The sequence below is a fragment of the Xylocopa sonorina genome, chromosome 1 (genome assembly GCF_050948175.1).
Source record: "Xylocopa sonorina isolate GNS202 chromosome 1, iyXylSono1_principal, whole genome shotgun sequence".
Taxonomy (NCBI): domain Eukaryota; kingdom Metazoa; phylum Arthropoda; class Insecta; order Hymenoptera; family Apidae; genus Xylocopa; species Xylocopa sonorina.
The window spans coordinates 17,670,772-17,696,367 of NC_135193.1; the positions used below are offsets into that span (position 1 = coordinate 17,670,772).

The 25,596-nt window shown below is 53.9% G+C and overlaps 1 long non-coding RNA gene across 2 annotated transcripts in view; it reads right to left on the bottom strand.

The window, feature by feature from the left end:
• The window catches only part of LOC143432642 (uncharacterized), a 128,570-nt gene that overhangs the window by 12,370 nt on the left and 90,604 nt on the right, over nucleotides 1-25,596 (bottom strand). For both annotated transcript variants that reach the window (XR_013103051.1, XR_013103050.1), the window contains exon 4: nucleotides 22,301-22,356. This is a non-coding gene — a long non-coding RNA (uncharacterized LOC143432642). The remainder of the gene's footprint in view (nucleotides 1-22,300; nucleotides 22,357-25,596) is intronic.

The following is a 25,596-nucleotide window of genomic DNA, read 5'->3' on the forward strand; positions in this document are numbered from 1 at the left end:
ACACGAGGGTTTTTCGAGGCTCGAAAATTCTATCTCGCCACTCAAGACAGCCGCCATTGTTTCGAAGAAAGCCGGTCCGTTCCACGAGCACTAAAACCAACCCCCTTAACCGTGGCATCGGCGAAACGCCGGATGATGTACTGCGCCCCCAGCCCCTTAATTACTGCCGCGTGCAAATTGGAAGGAAAAATTAATCGCAGAAATGACTTAGAGCCGTCGGTGAACGGGGCGGGGGCGCGGGTGGACGGCGAAGGGAGGCCAAGGGAGAGGGTGGATGAGGAAGCGCACCCGAGGGTCGCACAAAGGGGATGAAAGGAAGTCCGGGGCAATTAGAATGATGCCCTTTGCACGGTCTTCCTCGCTGAACCCCTCTCCCTGCTCTCTCCCCCGCGAGTACTGTCTTCCTTCTTTCCACCCCCTCTGCGAAAAATCATAGAGCGATCCTGGCTGCCTGCTCGAGGTACGCGGAAGCGAAGATTCGATGGAAACCGAAAGATCGAGCGTATTTCAAGCGAGATGAAAAATAGTATTCGTACGTAGTAGAATTAGCCAGGATGTTGAAAAAATCGTGCGAAAAAAGGCTGGTCTTTACAAATCGACGTCTACAAAGTGACGAGAGAGGAATAACGCGCGAGGAGCGAGGGGGGGGGGGGGGGGGGGGGCCGTGGATGGACATTTAATCTCGATTTCGGGGTCGACCGCCGATCGACGTCACCCTCGTAGTCGGTGGAAGGCCTCTGTCATATCTCCGGGGGATGATTCGACGTGACAGCTCTCCCTGGAGGGTCGCGTTGCCCTGCTAGCAACACCGCCGCCTCTTCCCATGGCGAAGGCGTCCTCGCACCATCGCCGTAGGCGGCAATATACGTCGTGACGTCCGCGGATTCTTCGCGTGCCACCCCACCCGGACCGTGACGACCACCCTCCGACGTATGAGGTTTAATGACGTATAAACTATGCGCCGGATTAGCAACGCGGTTACGCCCGGGGTAGTTTTACCCCTACGAGGCGCCATAAGACGCCTCTCTATGGGGCTACTGCGCGGCTCTGTTGACGGACAAGGGTGGAAACCGCGCACCCCTCCAACAACGGACTTTTCCCAACCGTTCGCGTTCAGCTATCCCCGTTACCGTCGTTATCACCGGAATTAACGTCGAGAAGGAGGCAGAATCGTTCCCATCGTAGGAACGACGGCACGACAATGAGACGAATTCGGAACCGGGTTTTTGCGTAACTGTCGCAACAGTGGAGCCGACCTTTTCATTCCGCACCGAAAATGTCACGTATTGTAAAGTAAAAAATTGAACGCAACGTGCAACGCGCGGCAAGGCTTTTTTCTCCGGTCGAGAAGACAACGAAAGCGAAATATGGAAAACGCGAGCCCCGGCGGAACAAAAACCCTGAATGGATAGATACCTGTCAGACGCACGTGCAACCCAGCGGAGAAAAAAATCAAGGAATACCGCGTATATAACAACAGGGGCACGCGGCACGGAGTTAATGTATCAGTCAGACCGTATCTATAAAAATAGACGCACGAATCAAAGGGCTTCGATGCCTAACGTTTCACGGGATCGGTTCCCGTGGTCCCCCCCCTCGCTGCTAGTCCATTAATGAATAAACCGCGAACAACGAGTGCCGAACAATTTGCGGGATTCCATCCTGAATTACTCCGGGATCAAAGTTGACTGTAGAGAACGGCACCACCGTTGGCGGCCTCGTCGCGACGCAACGGGATCACCCCCGTTCGACTCACGCGTTCCGTGGCGATTCGAGAAATCTCGTCGATGGTTAACGCGCACAAAACGAGGATAATTAACCGGACAAAGGAAAGCGGCGTTCGAGGATGTAAAAGTAAACGCGTGCGTCGCGGGCCAGAGCGGGACGGAGCGCGCGAGCCACTCCGGGAAGCGGAGCGAGATGGCCCCGGCGATGGGGATAAAAGTGTGCGAGGAAGTGAGACGGGACAGAAATGGCACAAAAGGGCCCCGGCAACAAAGTCAAGTGGGGCACAATGAGCCGCGGCGTGAGTACATTGAATGCCATGGTCGTCTCATGTAGTCACGGTCCCATGCCTCTTTACCGAGTCGTCCTACTGCTCGTGTCTCATGGTGTGGTTATGGTGTGTCTACAAAGGCGTTGATTCAATAACCTGTCCGTGTCACCGATATAGAAAATTGTCGGGCAACCGGCCGAACGCGGTAGCATCCGTTACGAAATTTATCGACACGTTCTAGGCGATGCGTCAGTGATAATGAGTTTACCTTGCGTCGTTCGATTTTATCGTCGCCGATACAGGATGATAGAGAAGATAATCGTTAATTAACGGCGAGGCGACTAAAGCTTCTGGAATGTCGGAGGCGAAGTTTGGTGGGAAATAGGAAATTGGTCACCGCGCGAGTTCGTTATCTAGGCCGTACGCTTGTAACGTCCCGTGTCTTTTTCACGATTCCCACCAGGCGCAGCGGTTTTCCGCGGCAGCGGTGATAGCGGCGTTATCGGGCGGCCCGCGAAGGGAGGGAAAACGAGAAAAAAAGGAGACACAGCCAAAGGACGTCGACTGAAACGTCACCGTCTATTAACACCATTCCGCAGCGACGGTGTCCGTATAAAAGCCCCTGCGCCCCCGATAATCCTATCCGTGTGTCACCGATCTATTTAAATTAACGCACGTACGAATACGCGGCGGGCAGATAAGTGTCATACGTCTGACGGCGCGGCGGGCGTGTTTACGCTCGGGAAAATCGGGACTATCGCCGATTCTTTGCCCGCGGGAGGCGGCCCAACGGTCCCTCTCCCCGATAAAGGGAGCCGCGTCTGGTTCCGGTTTTGTGTTACTCAAATTCACTAGAAAAACCGTCGGGGCACACAGGTTTGACGTACGTTTCGAGTGAACGGAACGTTCGCCGCGCCGCTATCCGTCGCGCTCCTTTTATAATAGATAGGAAACAAAAATCCAACGGCAGCCGCGCACCGAGGATATAAATTATAAAGTAACGCTCGAGGAGCGCGCGTTAAGCTCGTTCCCGCGTGAATCGGCGAGTGATGGATAGAACGTCGAGATATTCCGAGAGAACGGGAAAGAGAGAGGGCGCGGCGGCGGGGCGAGAGCGTAAGAGAGAGGACGCGGGGTCGAGCAAAAGGACCGATTTAGAGGATTGTCGAGAGAGATCGCCGGTCAAGCTCGACAATCCTGATAAATGAAAGAAGCAAATGCCGAATTCGGATTCCGAATAAGGGTGGTCGATGTCAAGCGACGTGGAACGGCTGGATGGAAATGAGGATGGGAAAGAGTGGACGCAAGAGCCCGGCTTTAACCCCATGACGTGGTCTGCCGGCGACGATCGGGATCTATATTCCACCCCCCTTCTCCACCGGTCTTCCGCGTTATTTCGTGCTACGAATATCTCTCGTCCGAACCGTCGTATTCTCTCTGACGTCCAAGTCCGTCAAACTCTCCGCTCCGCGAATCGACCCTCGAATTTCTCTTCTCGAATAAATTCACTCGCTCCTCGTCGTCCCTCGAGATCCTGTTCGATCGACAAATTGGAGGGAAAGGAACGAAACAACGCGTCGTTCGACGTTCGATTCCGGTAAGAGATCTAGATCTCGACGCTGGAAACAGTACGGACCGTGGCGTTGCGACTCACCGATAAACGCAACAGCAACAACAATCGTAACAATAACAGCAACAACCCCGTGAACATCCGGCGGTGATCCAAAACGCATATTCGCCGCTTCCGGGCTAACTTCCCCACTCCATTTTTCCTGTCGCGTTATATCAAGCTGGAGGGGTTGTCCGCGTTTCCGCCATCCCCTCCTCTCTCTCTCTCTCTTTTCGACTATCCGTCCGTCCGTCTCCTTTCTACGTTTCCTTGCCTTCTCCACCCCTCTCTGTCGCTCTCCGTCGCATTCGGAACGATCCACGATTCTCTGTTTTTGCCCGCGCTTGTCTCCGTTCGGCTGGATGCAATCAATAAGACATTCGTGACGCGATGGTTATGGCTGATGGGGACGTGAACACAGGGGCCAACGGCCAGCCCCATGAATATCTTTCGATAGATTGCACATCGGCCTCGTTCACCCCCGATGCGTCGATCCTGTGGACGGTAGGGGTAGATCGAGACGGGCCCACGAGGGTGGACGATGTGCAGCCACGCGTCCACTGCGGTTAACTTTCCTCCTCTTCCTCCTCCGCCCCCAACTCTTTTTCCCTTTCTCTCTCCCTTTCTCTTTCTGTTTCCACCCTCGTCCGTCTCTCCTATATTTCTTCTCTACCGCGCGTCACTGCGGTTCCGGCTTCATCTTCTCTGTCGTCGCTGACCAGATAAACCAGCTCTCGCCGTCGTTTTGCATTCTTTCATCGACGACGAGAACGACGACGACGACGACGACGACGACGACGACGACGACGGTAATCAGAAGTTTTTCGTGGGACAGACGAGACGGGGGATTACGAATTGGATTTCTCGAGGAAAGAATCAGCGTCGTTCCTCAATCATCGTTTCCCTCGTCTCGCCGATTCTCTCCGGCCACCCCCGAGTAATCGAAGCCCCGACACAAACGCGATCCGTGATCTCTCCACTCCTGGCCTTCTGGATTCGTCACGGCGCGCGATGCTCGAGGGCCTGAGAGCCTGACGCCGCATTAATAATGCATACCCTGTCAAGAAAAATGCATACGAAATAGGAACGCGAGGCGGCCGGGTGGTAACCACGGTATCGCGTCCGGACCTTCGACGCGCGGCCTGATCCTTGGTCCGTTTCAGCTTCTCTACGCTTCGAAATACGAAATTTGTCCTCGTTAAACGGTCGAAAGCGGCTCGTGGACAATCGTGTCGGCTGAATTACCGGGTCTCCGGCGTTTCCTTTCACCTTCTCCCGTCCGTGTGCGTTCACGGTGAAAAGCCCGTGGTCCCTCCGACACGAACAGGATACACACGCAGACGCGTCGTAGGTCCGGCGAGCTCTCGCGGAGTTTTCGGACTGATTAGCATTTTTTTCTTTCCTTTTTTTTTTTCTCCTTCTGTCCCCACGCCCCTCACCCTCCTTCTTCACGCTTCCAGCGTGACCCGATGACGCCCGTGGCCGGACAATGAGGCTACTTATTTATTTAAATACCAGGCATCCTGTCCTTTCACGCGAAGATTTATGCACGCCGCCGAGCTAATTGCCGGCCCATTATCCGGATAATGGTATTCCGTCGCGTAACGACGCGTCGTCTGCCTCCCACCTTTCTACACCTCCTACCACCCTGCCCCGCGTTTCACCTGTGTGCGTGTGTGTTTTTTATTTTTTCTTCGTCCCCGCTGTTTCCACGGGACGCGTTCCTCCGGGCCGGCTCGCCGTGGCTCCTCCTCGTCGGACAAAGGACGAATCGCTGGCGGAATATTCGATCGGCTCGCTCAAGGATGCAGAAACGATAGCCTGTTATATACCTTTCGACGACGATCCCTGTTTGCGGGATCGCTGGCTCGCTCTCCTGAAATTCCTTCGACGTTTCACGTTCGTTCGTTCGTTCGTTCGTTCGTTCGTTCGTTCGTTCCTCAGCCACTCGCTGCGCAATCTTATCTTATCCGACGCTGAGCGCAGGGATTCAACAGCGATTAGATGCGCGGACCTGTATCAACGATAAGCCGCGATGTGTTTTGAAATCCTCGAGGGGATACTTTAGCTTTCGAAGACGGGAATACGACTGCGCGCGGAGCGAACTATGACGGAAGCAGATCGTGAATTCGATAAAACGATCGACTCGACTCCAAGCGAAACCAATAGACCGCCGATATTCCGTTAATCAGAATTCCAGGCTGCGATCGTGACGAGCACCGTCCGATCGATGGCGACTCGCGATATCATGAAACTTCGGAAAGCAACCAAAAGGGTCCCGCGCGGTGTCCAATAAATTTTCCAATCAATCAAACGTACAGTAATCATTATCAGCCGACAAACGCCATTATAACGGTTGGATCGAACTAAAATCGGGAAAAAGGAAGCCAAAGGGAGCGTGCAAAAAGGAAACAACAATCTCCAATGGACAGCATGCACGAAATACTTTTCAACGAGTCCGCCATTGAAGAGAATGGTTCTTGGTATATCGTGGACATTGATTTCTAAACGGGCTGTACCGTAAACGAGCTCTCTCTCTCCCTCTCTCTCGCTCTCCCGCCTCCTCACCATCCCCTGTGCGACCTCCTGTCAGCCAGCCGACCAGCCTCCACATCCAACCCCCGCGAAACGCTCGAAAACGCGCGCTTTCGCGTTCACCATCGAATTGGGAAAACGGGCAAAGGGTTGCTGCTCTCTCTCCCGTTGCCTTTCACCCGTGGCCTGGCCAGACGACTCGACGGTGGGAGGGTGGCTAGCGCGAGGAAAAGAGCCCCGAGGGGGTGGATCGCGGAGTCGAAATGTTTGGGCGCGCGGATCGGACGACCGTGCCCGAGCGAGACCGTGGTGAATCGAATGATAATCGAGTTACAGCGTGACGATCACGGTGGCCACGGATGGCCACGTTTATTGTTATTCATACGGGGAATTAACAAGCTGGAGAGATCGATGCGTACCCTACTTTCGTGCTCGATAAGCCGAGGGCTTTTCGACGGTTCTACGGTTCAGTTCGATCGGTGGTATTTCATTGAGAATTTAATAAGAACCGTAACCGTGTATCTATTTGTAATTATGATTCACAATGAAACGATACCGGTGACCAGGCGAGATTAAGTTCGAAGAAAGATATCTAATTATCAGACCAATATCGGGAGAATGATTCACATCTTGCTCGTAAGCGAAAGGGGAATCGATAGAGGGACTTTTCTTCTTTTTTTTTTTCTTTTCTCACGCTGGAACGATTCGATTAAGGTATTCGGAGGCGGTAACGTTAATTCCCGGTTTTCAATTGCAACCACCGGGAGATCCGTCAGTAATCGCGAATGACTGCGATAAGGCAACGATATACGGAGCCGCTGCATTAGCATTTGACGTTAAGAAACGGGCGGTCAGGGTTTCCGCGAAACGGGAGGGAGGATCCTATTTAAAAAGTTTGATTAAGAAAGCCGGCTGGCCATTATTCTCATGCTAATTGCGCGGTCGCAGACGCGGTGAAAAATACACGTCGAAATGGAAGGAGCGCCCTGTCACCGGGTAGTGATGCATTTCTCATCAGTTCTCCCTTTCTTCCTTTCCTTTTGGTATTTCCCTCCTCTGAACACGGTCCGTGTCGCGCGTACCAACGGTGGTACACGCGTTAAAACGACCGCTTTCTAATTTCCACGATCCGTGAAATTCCAATCGCAATACCGACTCATCCGCCTCGAGCACGTGAAATTTCCTATGATTTCACCTTCTATCGCTGCTGCGCGTTTTTATTTCTTTACTTTATCTACTTCTTAATTATCGATCGAATAACACCCGAGGAACGAAGCGTTCCGGTCGATCGGTCGCGCGGAAAAATCAACGTCGGAACTTTCGTCCGTTCCGCTGAAACTTTTCACGTTTCTCCCCTTGGAGAAAAAAAATCATATGCACCACTTCGCGGCCAAGTTCCACGTTTCCTGCGACGTTCGAGCATGCGTAGGCCGGAAGTAGGGTTCTCGAGCATCCCTCCACTCAGCCAGGATTTTTAGCCGAGCCGTGCCCTTTACGCGCAGACACGAGCTGCAGTTTATGGCCGACCCGACACCGCTCTCCCGTCATGGATATCATCGCATCCTGGAACATCCCCAGCCACGTTCCACCTACATAAGTCGGCCATATACGCGTACCGGTCGAACGCCTCGTAGTCGTAAAAACGCGTGGCTTACGCGCATTACGCGGAAATCCCAGCGATTTTTCATCCGCCGCGCGAGGGAGCCTTTCAACCCTCAGAAGGTGCTTCCGAAAATTATGCTAAAAGATACTTTCCCCGCTCTGAAACGATAGGTTTCCACGTATAACTCGCTCCCATTTTCTCGTCGATATCGTCCAGAACCCAACAACGATAGTAACTGCGCCTCGTCGTAGCTCGATCATCGATTCTTCTCGATCCGAGACGCCGCGCGCGGACGTGAATGTCGGCCCGTCGTCTCTCGTACAAAAGTCACCTCGACTCGGTTACGTGATGTATTTTCAGCGATGAAATAAATCACGCGGCACATACATCATTCCGCGCGGGGGTGACGACGACGACGCCGCGTGAAAAAGTAACTGAAAAGCTGGGCGAGCGACAAACCGCCGGCTTATCCAGTTACACGCCGGAGGGTTACCCACTTTTTTTCTTTTCTGTCTCCCTTCATTTCGCATTTCCTCCCTGCTAGCTGACGCGGACTTTCGTCGACTGTTTGTCTTAAGCCACGAGCCTTCCCTTCTCGTTGAATCAGAAGATTCGAAACAAAAAAAACGTAGGTTTACCAAAAAATTCCGTAGAACTACCTCCGCCCTTGTCAAACCCTGCATTCTCTTTCGATTAGACGGAAGATCGATTTCGCCAATTTCCCTCGAATCGAACCTGCCCATCGACTCGTCCCCCATCGGATGGAATACGTCGATCTTAGGAGAAAAGTCACCGCTCTGAGTGGGTAGAATCTCACGCACTCGAGGTCCCAATCGAGGGGCCAATTAGAGAAGGTGAATACGAAGATCGTTCGAGGGTTGCGGGATAAATCGGTGCTGCGTCCATCGTCATTGGCGCGCGCCATTCTCGTATTCATGAATCGTTACGTAAGGCTAATGATGTCACTGGGAGCGTTCCAAGACAATGGGGTGCGGGGTGAGTGGTGTAAGAGAGAAAAAGGGAAACAGAGAAAGAGCGAAACGGAGGAGAATGGGGTAGGGGGTGGGGTGAGGGGTGGTAGGCTGACGCAGGAAGGCTACTTTGTCCGGGAATGCGGGAAGATTGTTGTCGCGGAAACAAAAAGTCACCGCGAAAGCACGAACACCCGGTATTAGCGTTCATCGGGACCCCTGATTACGGGCCACGCGGAGCGTGTGCGTGTATCCATTTGCCGCGGCCATTGTTCGCCGATCCGCTAGGAAGCATTGTAACCAACGAGGGGGAAGGTAATAACGTGGCGCCTTGTTCGTCGATTAAACGACACATTGTACCGAACTTTTCTTTGATTGGATTACGCTTTAACGGAGCGGATCCGTGCGAGCGGGGACCGTGAAAAATGACCACGCGACCGTCAAATCCCCGTGAGAAGTCGCGGAAGCGGACGCGACGGGGATTTCTTCCCTTTCAACCGCGACGGAGGCCTCGCCTCTTTAAGGAGCCATACATCTTTCGCTGGTCCACGATCGTCCTTTCAATGTTCTGATCGTCCTTAATTTTTCAACACCCGAAACGAGGAGATCGACGCGCGCCGCGCAGCCACCCACGAACAAAGCGGGATTTAATTCGATCTAGACGAGAGAGCTTTGCCAGTTGAACGATAGTAACCCCGTAGTAACCGCGCTAGGATCCCAGCGACTTCCACGATCGAATTTTCTTACTTCGCCCAGATTCAACCCGACAAGTTCAACCCTCCCCGTGGCCACCCCGTGAACTCGAGGTCGGCAGCCAGCCAGAGGGTAGTTGTCGCCGTTGCGCTCGCGGTCAGCGACGCGAGATCGTGCAGCGAAGGAGCACGGGAGGGGAGCGGAGAAGGAGCGCGCGAAGGAACGGAGAGCCGGGAAGATGGGAAGAACGCGGAAAAGCTGTAGAACGGCGAGAACGCGGAGGAACGAGGGAAGAAGAGGGAACAGAGCGTGGAAAAGAGCGAGAGAGAGAGAGAGAGAGAGACGAAGAGAGAACGTGGCTTGGGCAGTGCGTATCGATCTGGCCGCGTTACGTGCGTGCCGGAGGTTGGGGTCCTGGCGTGGACCAATCGGAGGGCCACTCCTCTCTCTTCCTCTCTCTAGCTCTCTCTTTTTCTCTCTGGAAACTTACTCGCGCCCTCCTTGTCCCGGTTGCCTCCGGTTCTCTCCCTCCGACCAACGTCGGAGCGTACACACGCACACGGGCGGCACACGCGCTCACGCACGTAACTGGCGTGTGGCTGGTTGATTACGTCGACTGATAACGCAACGCGGCCATGTCGATACAATGAAATGGCGGACGATCAAGAGCGGAACGCGGTGTTCTTTCGTCTATTTCGGGACTCTCTCGACGGTTCCAAGTTTCGTTTCTTTCGATCACTGAGAGAGGAGACCAGTCTCGGTTTCTCGGAAACGGCGAAGCTGTAAAATTGTGAACGTCGCGGCTACCGAAAGGAGCGCGCCGCCGTGTACGCGTACGTGAAACTACGTCACGTCGCGAAACAATGAAACGAGGAACGATAAAGATTTCACCGTGAAATCCGACGCAACCGGATGTCGCTCGCAGGAAACGGCTTATGAAACCATTTCCTGTTCGATGTTTCGAGCGTAGAAATATTGGTGAACGACGGGGACATCGAGATACGGCGGGACGAAGGGACTTCACTCCCTCCCCCCTCCACCTTCCAAGCTTTTCAGGGCGACGAAAATTTGTCCTCGGTTTAACGAGAAGATCCGGACGAGCTCATGAATATTCACCGGCAGTTAGGCGAAAAGATAGAGGAAAGTTAAACAGCGAGAGGCAAGATCCCCGTGAAGCCTTTTAGAAAGTTCGTGGGATCGAGGCGTTCGTCTGTCCCCCGGCGATCTATTAGGGCCACAATTAGGCAAAACATCCGCGGAAACTGGCTGTCGGGCAACCGTGAAAATTGCTCGGAACTTTTGGAATTCGACTCGGTCCCGCGGTCGTACAAATGACGCCTCGTTCGCGAGACAATGCCCAGCTATTCGCTCGCTTTATAAATAATATATTAGCCAGTGTACGCGGCTCGAGGTCGCAGTGGTCGAAACGGAAACCTGTCCTCCCCCTCCCCCGTCGAATTATTCAATTTCGTCCACCGTTCTCCCCCGCGCGACCGAATTCGCGATATTGAACCCTTCAAGATGGATCAGACGCGGGTGGTGCATCGTCGGTGCACGGGAAAATTGTACGAAACGCAACGGCGAAACGTTGCCTGAAAAGGTTCGAACTGCATCAGCGTGTCTGGTCGCGCGATGACGTTCCGAATCTACTTCCATCCGTTGGTAGCCGAAAACTCTTTGAAGTATCGTGGCAAAAGGAGTTCTCGCCGGGCGGGCAGGGAAATAAAAGAGGACACGAGCCGAGCTCGGTTCACGAGGCGGCCATCTCGTCGAACTTTAACCGGACAGAGAACAGGCCTCTGCACAGCTCGTCCGAGCGTGAATCCCGGAACGGCGTATACCGTCGATTAACGAGGAAATTCGATGAAATCGTAAATTCGTCCGCTCGGCTCCCGGTGTTCCCGGCGAACCCGTCGTCCTCTCTCCCTCTCTCTCCCTTTCTCTCTCTCTCTTTCTCTCTACATTTGCCAATAAACGCTCGAGTATATTCACGCACGTGCACAGGCGCGCACGCGGCTACGAGAGCGCCGGCATGGCGGCCCATCGGGGACCAGTAAAATTTGCTAAACGATGTAAATAATGGATGGGAACAGTTGGACAGTTTTCAGTTATTTTCGCCTCCCTCCGGCCGCTCGTTCCCCCGGTCGTTCGCGCATAATTCAACCGAAATTTATTGCCGCTGCTCAATTACGCAAAATATTGTCAAAAAACGCGACCTCGGCTCCCCCTCTTTCCCCAGCGCGATGCAACGCGGGCTCACGGCCTCTAAATCATTCTGTTAAACGCAGGATGCTCGTTGTCTCTCCGCGGCTTCCCAATTCGATCCGTCGCGTTTCGCGATCGCGATATCGCCTCGCAATTTACGCGAGATAAATCCTGATATTATTCTATAACGCGAGCTCGTACGCGATCGCGGCAGCGTCGAGATTCGAATTTACGAAGCGAACACCGCGCGAGGTCTAAGTTTCCGGTTGAAATTCTCGGGAACACGGCGATCGCCACGGATCGGATCGTTCCTCCATTACCGCTTTTCCACCTTGGCCACCATTGTTTCCCGCGAAAGTAACGGCCGTGGGGACGGTGCACGCGCGCGAGATACGAGGCCCCGAAGTGGAAATCACGAAAGTCCTGCGGCCGCCCGGGATTCGCCCCCTCTAATCCGGTCTCCTTGGTTTCGCCCTCCGGGCGAAAGGAGAGAGGAGTCGTCCCTGCCCTCCCCCGGGGCCGCCGTCGACTGGGTTACTTCCAAGGGTGCAAACGAGCGAGCAGGACCGTCTAAGAAACCCGCCGTAAGACGGTGCGAGATGGATAAAGAGGCCGGCGAAACCGTGTGGAAGGGAGGACAGGGGGCGGTTTAAAGGGTAGCGAACGCCTCGACAAAAGCAACCCTCTTAAAGTTCACTCGGCGCTCTGCGTACCAATGCGGATTCAAAGCCAGACTCCGCGTGCCAGATTTTCGGAAAAGGGCTCGAATTAGCCCAATAAAACGAAGAATACCTCTATCGAGATTTTGATTTATACGTGGGAACTTGTGCCAATAAGGGAGAGAGCTTGGTAAGGTGCGTCTTGCCGCGTGATAACTGATACGGGGACGGTGGGGAAAGGAGAACGAGGTTGCTAGTCGGAGGATGTTCGCTCGTTCGAGTTTTCTCCTCCCCACGGGTCCGCGAGAGTCGTTATTTCGATCGAGAAAAGAAACGGAGGCGAAAAAACAAGCAGGGGAAAAGAGCGAAATCGTAAGTAGGGACGCGAGCGTCGTCGTCTCTAATCTGGGACGCGGCACGAGAGCGAACCCTAATCCAGCTTATCCAGAAAGTAATTTTGAGTCTTTTGAAAGCGACCCTCCTACCCCACCGTCGACAGCCTCGTCCAGGAAGGAATCCCGCGCGAGGGAGAGAAAGTACGAAGGTGGTCGGACCCCGCGAGACTGCCAGAGGATTTTAAGTCCTCTGGAAGGACCTCGCCACCCTTGGAACAGAACTTTTCCACCATCCCCGTCCGGCGTACTGCCGGTGACGCTATCAGCGGGAAGCAGTTGTTTTTCTCGATTTCGGTCGGGGAAATTAGTAAGGGAAAAAAGCGACGAGGGGGAGTGGGTCGAAACGGGAGATCGTCGGGCAGGATAACGGGCGACAAGTTAGAACCGGGTGGGGATGAATTAAACGGTTCAACTTCTTTCGCAGCGCTTCCGAATAATTAGCGAACGTTGAAACGATGATCGAATTTTTCACGAGCGATGAAATCGAAACAACGACGGGGCGCGTTTTTGCGCGCAACATTTCGAGCCGGGCGTTAATTAAAATATGTGGAAATCCCCGTTCACCGAAATGTCCGCGGCAACCTGCCGGCTGGCGGCAAGTTATCTGGCATCAAAATGGCAAATGATCATCGAGTAATGGCCGACGGGGAGGAAGGGAGACGGGCACGAGGCAGGGCCGTCGAACGCAGACGAAACGGACGCAGGGACAGCGATGGAAAGAAGGAGAGAGAGAGAGAGAGAGAGAGTGAGGGATAGGGAGAGGGGGAGAAGAGAGGAGGGTGCATCTCGTGTGCTGGAATATTTCGAGAGTACTCGATGCATTGTCACTCGGGCCTACCCTTGGTCCACCCTCTCGACGATTCGAAACCAGCCCCGGTTTACCAGGAGGAGGTAGATGCACGTGCAGAGCTAACGGCTCGTTGGCCGAGTTGCGCGTCTATACACGGTGTCGCATTCAACATCGAGCACACCGACGCACAACGCCGCCGATAAACTTTTAATCTAGTCGATATGTTTTTGTACGCCGATACAGAGGTGCCCCGTCGAGCAATCGATCGCATTCACCAGAATTCCTGCACGATGCATCTAAACCGTTCTCCGCTATCGATTGCCTTCGTTCCTCGACCATCGTGTCTGTGTCCGCGTCCGCGTAAATAATTTTCGAACAATCGTAACCTTCTAATCGGTTAAAGACGTCCTCGTCCATGCGAATACGAGCCGTTCGAGTCGATTAAATAGTTCGCGTTCAAAGGGACTGCGCAAGGTACAATGCATCGAGGATCGTTCAGGATAATCAAGAGGAGCCTTCCGAGACAGATAGTTACGTGAACCGAACAACGCATCCCATCCAGAACACGACGAACCACCGATGATATCAAGGACAACGTCCACCTTGGCCAGAAGCAACCCTTCGGTGTCCTTCGACTCAGGACACCCCGTATGACGGCCACACAGGCACGCCTAGCTATTACATAACCTAACCTGCGTAGGCAGCCGCCCGTACATGGCCAGGATGGTCTACGGTACATAGACAGGCTCGCAGGTACGTACCTAGAGGGCCAGCCTCCATCCTAAGCAGCCTCCCCGTTGCCCGGGTAGGTAGGTAGCGTATTATATACGTAGTGGAGGCTCGAGGGTCCTCACCGCCGCAACATTACGCTGATTGCCTGAATTATCCGTAACCAGGCTGGCTGTACGCCTCTGTGTACGCGCGTACACGCGCGACGGGGAGCGTTCGCACGCGTACACGTAGACACGTGCACACGTACGCGTGCATCCTGGTGCTCGACGTGCCGGCTGGCTAGGTACTCGCGAGATTTCGTCTCGGCCTCTGTGCACCGGGAACAGCGTGCGTATCCGCGGATCGCCAGCGGCCCGTTCGCGTGTACAAGCGTCGGTGGTATCGTCGCGCTTCCACGACGGTTTACGAGGAGAGAATTGAAAACGGAGCAAAGACGACGCGCGCGTTCGTTCGAAATAATGAATCGACCCGTCGCATCCGCCGGATGCCGCTGAATCGCCACCATCTTGAAGAACGTCCTGGACTCGCGTCGAGCTGAGCGCGTCCACCGATTTGTCAGCGACCAACCGATTCCCCCTCACAGTCCTCGTTGCTTAGTTTCCGTCAAGTACTCGATCGTTATCGACACCTCTTTTCACGTCCAGTGAATCTCTGCGCGAGCGAGGTTACACCAAACTTCGCAGTCCGTTTCACAGTGCCTACACCGATCGCCGTTGCCCGGCCCCGCGTTCAATCGGCGCATTCAAGGCAGCGGAATCGGTAACTCTAAGCAGCACGTTTCAAAGAATCGGAGCGGGAGCGCGTTGTGCCGGAGACAAAAGTCCGACCGGCGATTCACCGGGCAGGCCGTTTTGCATTTTTTTTTTTTTTTTTCTCTTTTTCAGCCGCGGCGCACCGTTCAGCGGATCGACCGGTTAATGGAGCCGGCTCTCAGGCGTCCATTTAGCGATCCTTGTGGAGGCTGCGTCCCTTTCGATCGTCTCTATACAACCTACGGGGCAATCACGATGGACGGCCGAGCGGATAGCCGCGCGTAGACGCGTGCTCGCGCGGCCAGCCTCGCGATCAACCAGCGGAAAATGGTAGACAGAGAAAAACAGAGCGGTGGTGAGAGTGAGGGAGAGAGAGAGAAAGGTGGAGAGACGGTGAGAGGAGGTTCGATAACGCGACCGTTTCGATTCCAGTGACACAGTGACACGGAGCCTGTCAACGGAGGCCAGCCATTGGCTCGTTCCTGATAAATAGAACGCTACCGGGAACAGTGTCGCGAGTACCGACAATGGGGGTGCCGGAAGACCGGGGCAGCTTTAATTTCCCCCCGTAGTTCCTGGCAATTACCGCGTGGCGCACCCCGATAGCCATCTCTATCTCCGACCACAATGCACCCGGTTCCGAGTCCCCCTCCTCCCCTCTCTGCTATCAACCCCACCTCGACGGCATCTCCGACGCAGTGTCTCTCAAACCCTTCGTTGACCGCAACCCTGTCTTCCATCGTGATTTCCTGAGAAAAGGCTGGAATAATTCTACTGAAATCGCTAATTTTTCTATCACGTCGATCGAGGATGAAGATACGAAAAGATTTTTAGTCGTTAATGTTTGGACTCTGATTCGATTCTGTTTGGGGATGCGTTCCGGTTGTTGGGAGACACTGGTGCACCCTCGCACGTTACCGGAATCTTCGCTAGCCTTTCCGCGATTCAGCATTTCACGGTCGAAGGTGAAAAGTATCGTCAGAGATCCGCTCGCGGTTTTGTTCTTTTTCAATCGCGCGATTGACTCTTGTTGCTAACGAGAAGTAATGAGATGTAATCGTTCGGTAATGCCGAGATCGAGAAAATTTCGCGGCACAGCCAACAGTTGACGGGGGAGTTGGTCGTTTACCTAGTTTCGAATTAGAAACATCGGCTGCACGGTGCGTTATACGGAATATTAATTATGCTTCGCGCGTAATGAACTTACGCGTAATTACGTGCAACGACCTGTTACTCTCTGAAACATCTGACGGATGTTACCACTCTAACGTGCCGGTTTGCCATTTCGAATAAACCATTCCGCTGAAACTTCTTCTTTCAGCGACGCGAAAGGTCACGCGCGGGTGGAATTGCTACCGGAATTTCAACTGGACAGGATCAATTCTTCCTCCGTGTTCGTCGTACATCGCTGAGAAACGATTTTGGGGTGTCGCGCGAGACGAAGCTTTGGCCAGAGGCCAAAGCAAACGCGTGACGAAGTTTTATCAAGGTTCGAAGGCCGATTAAGCCAGTCGATATCATAAATATTCGCGGAACAAACGAGCCGAGAAGAAGAACCGCTCGCGGGATCGCCGGCACATCGAGCTGTTTAACTCGCTTCGTCCAAGTCCTTCGAGCAGTTTGCGAACGACTCGACTGCGATTCCGCCACGATAGTTCAAGTTTCAGTTTCTTCCCCATCGAGAGAGAGAGAGAGGGGGGGGGGGGGAGATCGTCTCCTCGACCAGAGGCAGAGACTGCCGGCAACATTATCGTGTTTTAATTTAACTTGCAGCTGCACTTTAATTAGACTTCGCCTGAATGAGAAGACGTCGAGGAGACGGGCAAAGCGGCCGAGACCAGACCGAGTCTCTTCCTTCCAACTTCCGATTTCAAGTCTCCTCTCTTTTCCTACCATCCTTTCCCCTTCCGCGTAGCTCGTCTTTTCCTTGATAAATCTTCACTTTTCACCAGCTTTCTCGCGGCGTTTTTTCGTCGTTCCCCGCCAGATTATTTATCCGAAATTTTAATAGCAGGTGAAATATTTTGTTTCAATTTTTTCGGTGAACGAATTAATCGAAGAACTTTGGTGTAACGAAGGATGCTCGCGGATGTTTCGTTTCACGCGAAATACGCGACATCGGGACGGATTCCTCTATTTTCCACGACACCCTCCTTATCTGATCGCGCTTAATGAACGCCCAAAACTGTCGCGAAGCCCGCCCCGCGACGCTTTTCGCCGCTGCGCGCAACAATTGCAACAATGGCTGGCTCCAGTGGTAGCGGAGATCAAAGGGAACGCGAAGACTTATCGAGACCGCGGGAAATAAACTCGTAGATCGACTAGGATTAATCCGGTCGCCGAAATTGGGGCTCGCGCGCCGCTATGGCTGCCTGGAAATCCCGATTCCGCCGTGTTTCCCCTCCGGGCGAAGTTTCCCGGCGCGCGTTGGCCAAGTTTCCCTAGAAATTGTAATAAAGTCTGAAAGAAATTCCAACCGCAAAAAAGACGTATTCTAAACGAGACATACGTCCCGCAGGAAACTCCTGTCAGTGAAAAGAGAACGCGAGGACCCGAACAAGTTCGAAGAAACGAACTGGAACAACTTGTGTATCCCTTTCTACAAGTAGAAATTGATGAAAAAAAGCAAATTGAACGTTCCAACGGGGACTGTCTTTTGATAATACGTAACTGCCATTAATATGTATATTTTAATAGCGCAGAGGGGTGGCTAAGTGGGAGCAAAAATCCCTGGTAACGCCGAGAAGCCTCGAGATCCGCGAAAGCTCGCGAAAAATTCCATCAGCGATCCCGATTCCCTTCCCATTTGAGAATCCCTGTCCGAGGTCGAGAGCACTTATTCGGGCCATAACTCCCGCACGCGTACCCACCGCGTTTCTGCCCTCCCGCCCTCATAAATACACGAGATGGCGGGCACGAGGAGCCGGAGGGAACGACGAAAACGACAAACCAGGCAATGGGGCGGGAACGGATACCAGGCACGGGAATCCGGGACTTTAAAACAAATATATCGCGCGTAAATCCCAGCCTGGATGTAAGTCAACCCGCGAGAAGGGACGCCGGGATATACGTAGGAGGCAGATCGCGGCTGGAAACAGGGGTGGAAAAGGAGCAGCAAATCGTCGCCGCTTCGTTTTACGTGTTTCCTGCGCGGAGTCGGGCACTGTCAGTGACGGCGAAAAGAAAATGGCGTACAACAGGGGGGGAACGAACGCGTTGTTTTCACGTCGATTGTTCCCGAGTCACCGTTCTTTGCGGATGTTTAATTATTGCGACGTGCTCGAATCGAACGCGATTTCCATCGTCGTTCCGTTCTCGCCGCCTTGCAGGAAACGATGAAATTTCCGTTCGAGCGAGTCCCCGTTTCCGTAATTATTTCTTAGAATATTCCAGCGGCCTCGGGCAACAGCGGCAAGGTTCGCCCGGCGCGATTGTAAGTAAGGCGCGAACGCGCCAGGCGAAACGAAACATTTTTCCAGCGTCGCGGAAACAAATTACTTGAAAATTACTCGCCTGGGATTGACGTTTGATTGCGCCGCTGCCTCCTTTCTCCCGGTCCCTCTTTTTCTCACTCCCCCGCCCCCTCGCGCGAGCTAGCACCTCGCGTAATCGCGCGCGAAAGGTAGGTCGAAGGCAGAAGGACACGTTTATACACGTCAGACGCGGGAGAACAGCGTAACCCCGCGTAAACGCACAGGTGAATGTGCGCGCGTGTGAAACGCGCATACACGCGAGACCAGCCTCTTCTCACCCTTCATCTCGCACGATCCTTTGCTCCTCGCTAGTTCCGTCACTTTTCACTCCTTTCCCCATCCGTTCGTCCTTCTTTCGCTTCGCTCCTCTCTCCCACCCTTTTCTCCCCTCTCGCTCACCCCTCCGCCACCCTTTCTCACTCTCCATTCCCTTTTCTCCTCTTTCTATTTACGTCGCTTTTCGCATTATCGCCTTTTTCGTCGAGCGAGTCTGGCTTAATTCACTGGAAATTATTCATTTGCCTAATTGCCACTCGTCGACCTGGATCGTCGACGCTTCGCCGCGGAAACCTCCGCCACCCTTCAAACCCACCCCCTCCTACTTTCGACGCCGATTCCTATCCTATTCCGTGACAACGACGAGTTTCGCCTTTCATTCTGTAACCGAGCCTCTCGCGTGAAAAGCGTTTCGTTAATTCGTGCTCGGGCATCGTATCGCGATCCTCCTAGTTCAGCTTCACCCCCTCTCCCCCATCTCAAACTACCCGGATTTAGAAATCCTTTCATTTTAAAAACCAATTAGCGCAACCGACGTTTAGCGAGGGCACGGTTGGCTCGGATGATTCGTTAAAATTTGTGGCCAGATGTCTGCGATCGATTGTCAGAAGAATCCAACGGTATCATAGTAGCGAACAGCCGACCAAGGTTATGGTTCGCGGGGGTGGCGGTCGGTAGGAGTCGGTCTAGCGGTGGTCCAGCCGTGCATTTCCCGTGGGCGAGCACCGGGATTCATGAATACCGGAGTATTTGCACACTGTGCGCTCCGACACATACGCGCGATGCCGCGCAGACACCTTCGTGGACGCGCGGTTCGACGCTCGCGCGCGTTCAGCTGGCGGACGCGACGCGACGCGACGCGAGGCGAAGCGACGCGACACGGCGAGGAGTGTGTCGGTGTTTGGTAACGCGGCAGAGCAAAGTCCCTGGGGGCTTAATACGGTATGCACGTCTGTCGTTCGCTGGCTCGACCCAATGTGGGCTCGAACCAACTACCAGCTAATATTCCACGAGAGGGCCCTGGGCTACGTGCCTCGACTACCGAATACCTTGCGAAACCTGTGGAAACTCGTGATCCAGCCATCGCGTCGTCTCGCGAGCGGGGACGGTTTATTTTTCGCGAGAAAAACCGGTTCAATTGCCTGGCTGCCGACAAGTAGCCACTCGGAACTTTCGTTGCGAAACGATGAACGGCTTTCGTCACGCAGACTTGCGTACAACCGTGTACATATCGTATACGCGCGTACATAAGTTTCGATTTCGTCTAGAAAATCGTTTGCTCGGACTACTTGCACGACTGTCTCTGCGAAGAAAAATCGAGGCAACGAGCGATCGAACGATCGATTAGGAGGGTGTAATCGGATCGAAACTGTGATCGCGGTTAGCTCGAATGGAGGCTGGTGTATCCCAGATGACTTGCGATTAAAAATCGTCGCATGACACGCGGCGCACGGCTCTTTTCAGGATATGAAAAGCGCGTACGGATCCATGCATCAGCGGGCGGATCGATCAGGGATGGCGGGCGCGTTTTCACGGAACCGCGAGCGGGAAATTTCGGCGCGCAGCCGCGATTAAAATCCCGCGACGCATCCAGGCGGCCGACAATGGTGGCCGAAAGTTCGTTTGCGACGCGTTTACCAGTAGCGGATGGTTTTAAAGCCATCGGGCGTAGAGCACGGGGGTTGGGGGTGTATGGCGCTAGGGGCGGCGGGGGCGGTGGACAGAGGGGGACGGCCGGCACAATAGCAAAGCGGCGAACAAAGCCTATCCACGGGTAATTCGAAATTCGCATCGTCCTGTGCCCGCGCGCGTCCGTAATTAACGGTAACCCCGTGTCCTGGCCCGATTAAAAAAGGACGTCGTATAATTGCACCGCTGCTGGCCACCGCTCGTCACTACCCACCGCTAGGGGTTTTAACGAACTTTGCCCCGTTACCGGCGGGCCAAAGGTTCGTTATCAGATTGGAAATTCCGCGACCGAAAGGACCAGTTTTTTTTTTTCCCCCTATTTTTTTCTGGAAATGGCCGTACTTCGATGAATCGATTCGACGGGATATCGCACGGGAATCCGGAGGATTCCAGTCGCGCCTGGACGATGCGATTATTAAGAATTTGGTAAAAACTTTTGGGGAAGTTTCGCGAGCGAATCGGTCCCCGGGGGAATGTTTAGAACCGAAATCGAATTACGCAACGGAGGAAGAGTTCGCGTTGTTTCCACGATTCCGTCGACTGGCCATGGAAACTGTTTTGTCGGCCAACAAACGGACACCCTTATCGTGGCCCGATATCGTCGACAATCGACGGGGAACGAAACGCGGCTGGAACGCGGCAGCTATCGATGAATATTCATCGCGCGCCGCCGCCTCGTTGATCCTGCTCCATCTATCTTTCGGACATCGGCGTCGACGATGAGAAGGAGCGACGCAGAGGAGGCTGAAACGTAGACAGAGAAACGGAGAGGACGTGGTGTACGTATGCGCGTGTATATACATATACATATATATATATATACATTCGTAGCGCGATGCGAGAATGGTGAAAAGGGGATCGCGCGGGTTGTGTCGAATAATTGCCAACTATTCCAGGCACGCAGCTTAAGACGCGAGGGGAAACGGTTCTTGCCGGCGGCTGGAGGAGGCAGTCGGCTCGAGGGGGGGTTTGGGCGGCGGGAGGCGGGCCGTGGGGGTGAGGAGGACGAAGAGAATGGAGGCGGAAAATGAGAGAAACAAAGAGGACGGCCGCGTAGAGACGAGCGACAGAGCGAGAGGCCATCAACTGTTCCACGTTAGGGAGCCTGGGTGGCAGAGAAGGAGGCGAAACGGGGGCAGGGTGAAGAAGTAAGAGAGCGTTCGGGACGAACGATGGAGAGTAGTACCGTGAGAAGGGCAGAGAGAGGCAGCAGAGGAGAAAAGGAGAGTGGGAGTTGCCAAGATGGCGCCACCAAGAGTAGTACTGGCCAGAGGTAGGAGAGGTGAGAGGTGGAGAACGTGCTCCAGCGGGAGGAAGGGTAAAAGATAAATGACGTGTCCACCGCCTCCACCGGCAACCTCGACTGCCACCGACATTGCCGCGAAGACGCGGCGAAAGAAGAAGAAGAAGCGGCAAGAGGCCGACGGGAAGCCTCCATTAAACATTGGCTCGCTTGCTTACCCTTTAGCCTCTCTTGGTTTCCTTGGCCTCCATGCTCCTCACCTTCGCTCGCTGCTTCCGCCGCCGGGATTATGGATCGAGTTGCCAGTAAATTTCTGCGTTCTTCTTTTTTTCCCTTCCTTTTTCTCCTCTTTTCCCTCCCTTTTTTCTCTCCCCCGCAACTCTTTCCTACTCCGTTGCCCCTCGCGAGGGCACTTCCCGCAGGAAGGAAAACCTGACTTCGCGGTTTTCGTCTTCTCGCCTGTCGCGAAACGAATTCGCCCGCTTCGAGTTGTTGTTCTCTTCCGAGAGAACAAGAAATCTTTCGCGAAAGGTCCGAGCGGTTCTCAAAGCGAGACGAGGACGGTGAAACCGATCGGCTAATAGCGCGTCTGATCTCGTAATGCGATTATTTCGACGAACGCGAGCAGAAATACAAGTTCGCAAAACATCGCGTAAAGCTGGAATAAAATACTACTTACAGCTCCGTTGGAAACTGCGAGTCTCCGTCGCGAACGATATCAGACCATCGCCGCTCCTGCAACAAAGAAGATAAGCGCAAATTAATCCCACGCGAAACTTCGAAAGTGGAACTCGGCGAATCTACCTCACCCACCCTCTCAGTCGTCTTTCGAAAAAAAAAACAACCCTCTCGCAAGGATCATTCGTAATCCGCGAAGTTTCGTCGAACAGCGAGTAACTAACCCGCTTTCTGGAAACTTCTTCGCATCCACCACCGAGTGTAGGGTTGCGTTTTCCGCTCGAGGAAGCTCTAGTTTACGAGTTCACGGTTCCGTGAACCACCGCGGCCCGGTAGACGAGGACAGAGCGAACCACCCCTCCGTTTCGAAGGGATCGGGCGTTATGAACTATCAGAAGACACATTAGCGCAAATCTGCGAGGCCAATAACGGTCTCCGCGTCGGCAACGGCGGAGGCGGCTGGAGGTGGTTGAACGTAGATGAAGAACGACGCAGGAGGGGGTGCTGGCAGGGGGTGCATCATCGCCTCTGTCGCCGGGGCGTCAAATTATTCGGCGATTAATAATCCGCGCGTTACACGCGTGATCGGGCCTTTATCCCGATAGCCGTGCTCGCATCGCTGTCTCTCTTCCTTCCTTCCTGTCATACCAATCCCCCTAAAGGTATCAATGGCTGGCGGCACGTCGAAGCGATTGTCCTTCTGTGTCGAGGGCATTTATCGCCGCGCGGGACGCGCATGAATCGATCGCTGGCGAGTGTGTCCTTTAATGAAACGCGGCTCGATCGCGTTCCAAACGCACCCCCCGCGTCACCCAGGGCGACCTCTAATCGGAAGATTCATTAGATCGCTCGAACCTGTGCCATCGAATGCTCGCGAACAGTCTTACGTTGCGAAGGCGCTTCTTTAAACGTTTGTCGTATTAAATCTACACGAGGATCGTTCGCAACCCTTCTTCTTCTCCTACAACCCTCTCATCGCTGCAAGAAATCTCGGTAAAATTCGATGAACTGCGATTCTTCGACGTGGCGATTTCAGAGTATTCGCAGCGAATGGAATCGGTACAAAGGGATTATATTGAGTTCCGCAATATTCCGATTCCGCACCTCCTCCGCGCTCGCCTCTTCGTCCCTTCCGTCCACGGGGGGTGGAGTGTTCGCGAAAATTCGCAGACAGCCGCACACGTATCTCATACTCCGTCATATCCGCGTCGTTCCGACGATTTCGCATTGTGCCGTGAAGAATATGAACCGGCGCGCGCGTGTCCGTTCGTACGTGTGGAAAAAGGGTGATATCATCCCCGTAATGCGATGCAGGCGCGATGATCCGGGAGCAATATACCTTGGGACGGCGCACCGGGAGTCGGGACCCCCCGCAGGATAACCCGGGAGCATCTTTGGCCCCGGGACATCGCGATATTGCTTGTTTTATTGGAGCGTGACACCCATTTTTTCCACCCTCTCTCTGTCTCTGCGTCGACCTCGTCTGTGGAAAAGGCTCCCTTAAACCGGGCGAGACAACGTACAAGGAGAGAGGAATGGAGAGAGAGAGAGGCGGTGGAGGGAAAAAGGAAAACGGAGAAAAAAAATCATCTCTGCGGATGTTTAGGCGTGGCGGAAACAAGTCAGGAGCTAAAGGGCCGAGGGGAACGGAGCAGGGGGTTAGCTGCGATAAACGAAACAGATTGTCGGGACGATCGTACCTTGGGGAGAGATACCGTGGATAAATATATGCCCGGTGTTTTATGGAAACTGTTCGGAGCACAACGAGGGGTAATTTAATGGGGCCGCGCTGATTTCGGACACCGCGATTCGAGGTGAAATTTTACGACGGCTACCGGGACGCTCGTCGTATCGCGACGTTGAAAATAACGCGATCGATCCGGCCGTTAATCGACGAAACGAGACTTGTCCCTTGGCTCGCCTCGAATGCGTACGATTTATGCAGAGGGGAGGGGAGGAAGTAAATCGTGCCTTTAGAATTTTCTTTAATCGCTCGGCAATCGATCCTCTGTCCGTCGAAAAGAACTACGCACTTAACAGATTAATCATCGTCGAGGAGAGGAGCGCGACGCGAAATAAGCACATAGTTTCTCGACGGTACCGATCGTCGGGGGAACATTTGATGCGCCGTGAAAAATAAAGCGCACGGAAGAAACCAATTAAGGTTATTGCTCGGCCGTGACGACGCGAGGATCAAAGCCACTCGACGAATTAAACTCCGCGTCTCGGAGTGGATATCGGGAGAGAGAGAGAGAGAGGCACGCGGAACGTTGGAGAAGAAGAGGGAACACACCGAGAGAGGGAAACGGACCGAAATTTCCGCGAAGCCGGTCGAGTACAATTTCTCATATGGAAAAGTTTCTCCTCTGTTTGGCTAACAGACGCGGGGAGGGGTGGAACGGCAGGTTGCTGGAATCTCGCGTTTTCCCCCGCTTTTTCCCAACTTCTGTCGTCCGCGGTGGAGGATCGTGCAAGCGATGGGACAAACAAAACCGATGCCAGACGATCCATCTCCTAAATGCCGGGGGTCGAAGACTGTTCCCAACGAATTTCCGCGTCGTTTCCCCAAAACTTCTCCTCTAAACGCTCTTTAACAATTTCCTTCGACTCCGATTCGCGACGCGTACCCAGCGCGGGGTATTCGCCGATCGCGCGCGACTCGAACGAAAAACCGAACGATTCGACGCGCGGTGGAGAAAGTGGAACGAAGAACGAGAGAAAGAGGAGAGGAGGTGTGTAGCAGGCGCGACAGCCGGAAGAGAAGGAGGATCTAGTAAATTTATCAGCGGTCATCCGAGGGCGGAACCGTCGGGGACAAATTCCATCGCGAGCATCGCCCTCTTTTGCGAACCGGCTCGAAACCTGCACCCTCCCCCTCGCCCGTTTCTATACGGGGATGGTTGGCCGGCTCGTTGGCTGGACGCTGCTTCGCCCACCGCCACCCAGCAGCCTCCTGAGCCACCCTTCGACTGGCGTAAGTCATTGCGGGTGACCGGAAGTCACAGGATCACCGGAACCAGGGATATTTATGCGAGCTCACCCACCGACCGGGGCATTACCCGTAATAAGGAAATTGCGAATTTATTACGTACCCACCCTTCGTCTTCCTTTCCTGTACGCGGCTCCCGCCCATCCAACCCCGCTTTCACGTCCCTTCGTCTGATATTGTCCGAGCAGGCCGCCGAAGGAGGTGGAGGCGAGGACCAAGAGTTATTTCGGGTTTTATGGGTCGAGACTGGCCTGGGTCATCCGGCAGCGTTCCAGATGATGGGGAAAAAAGCTCCGGGGAAGCTCCTG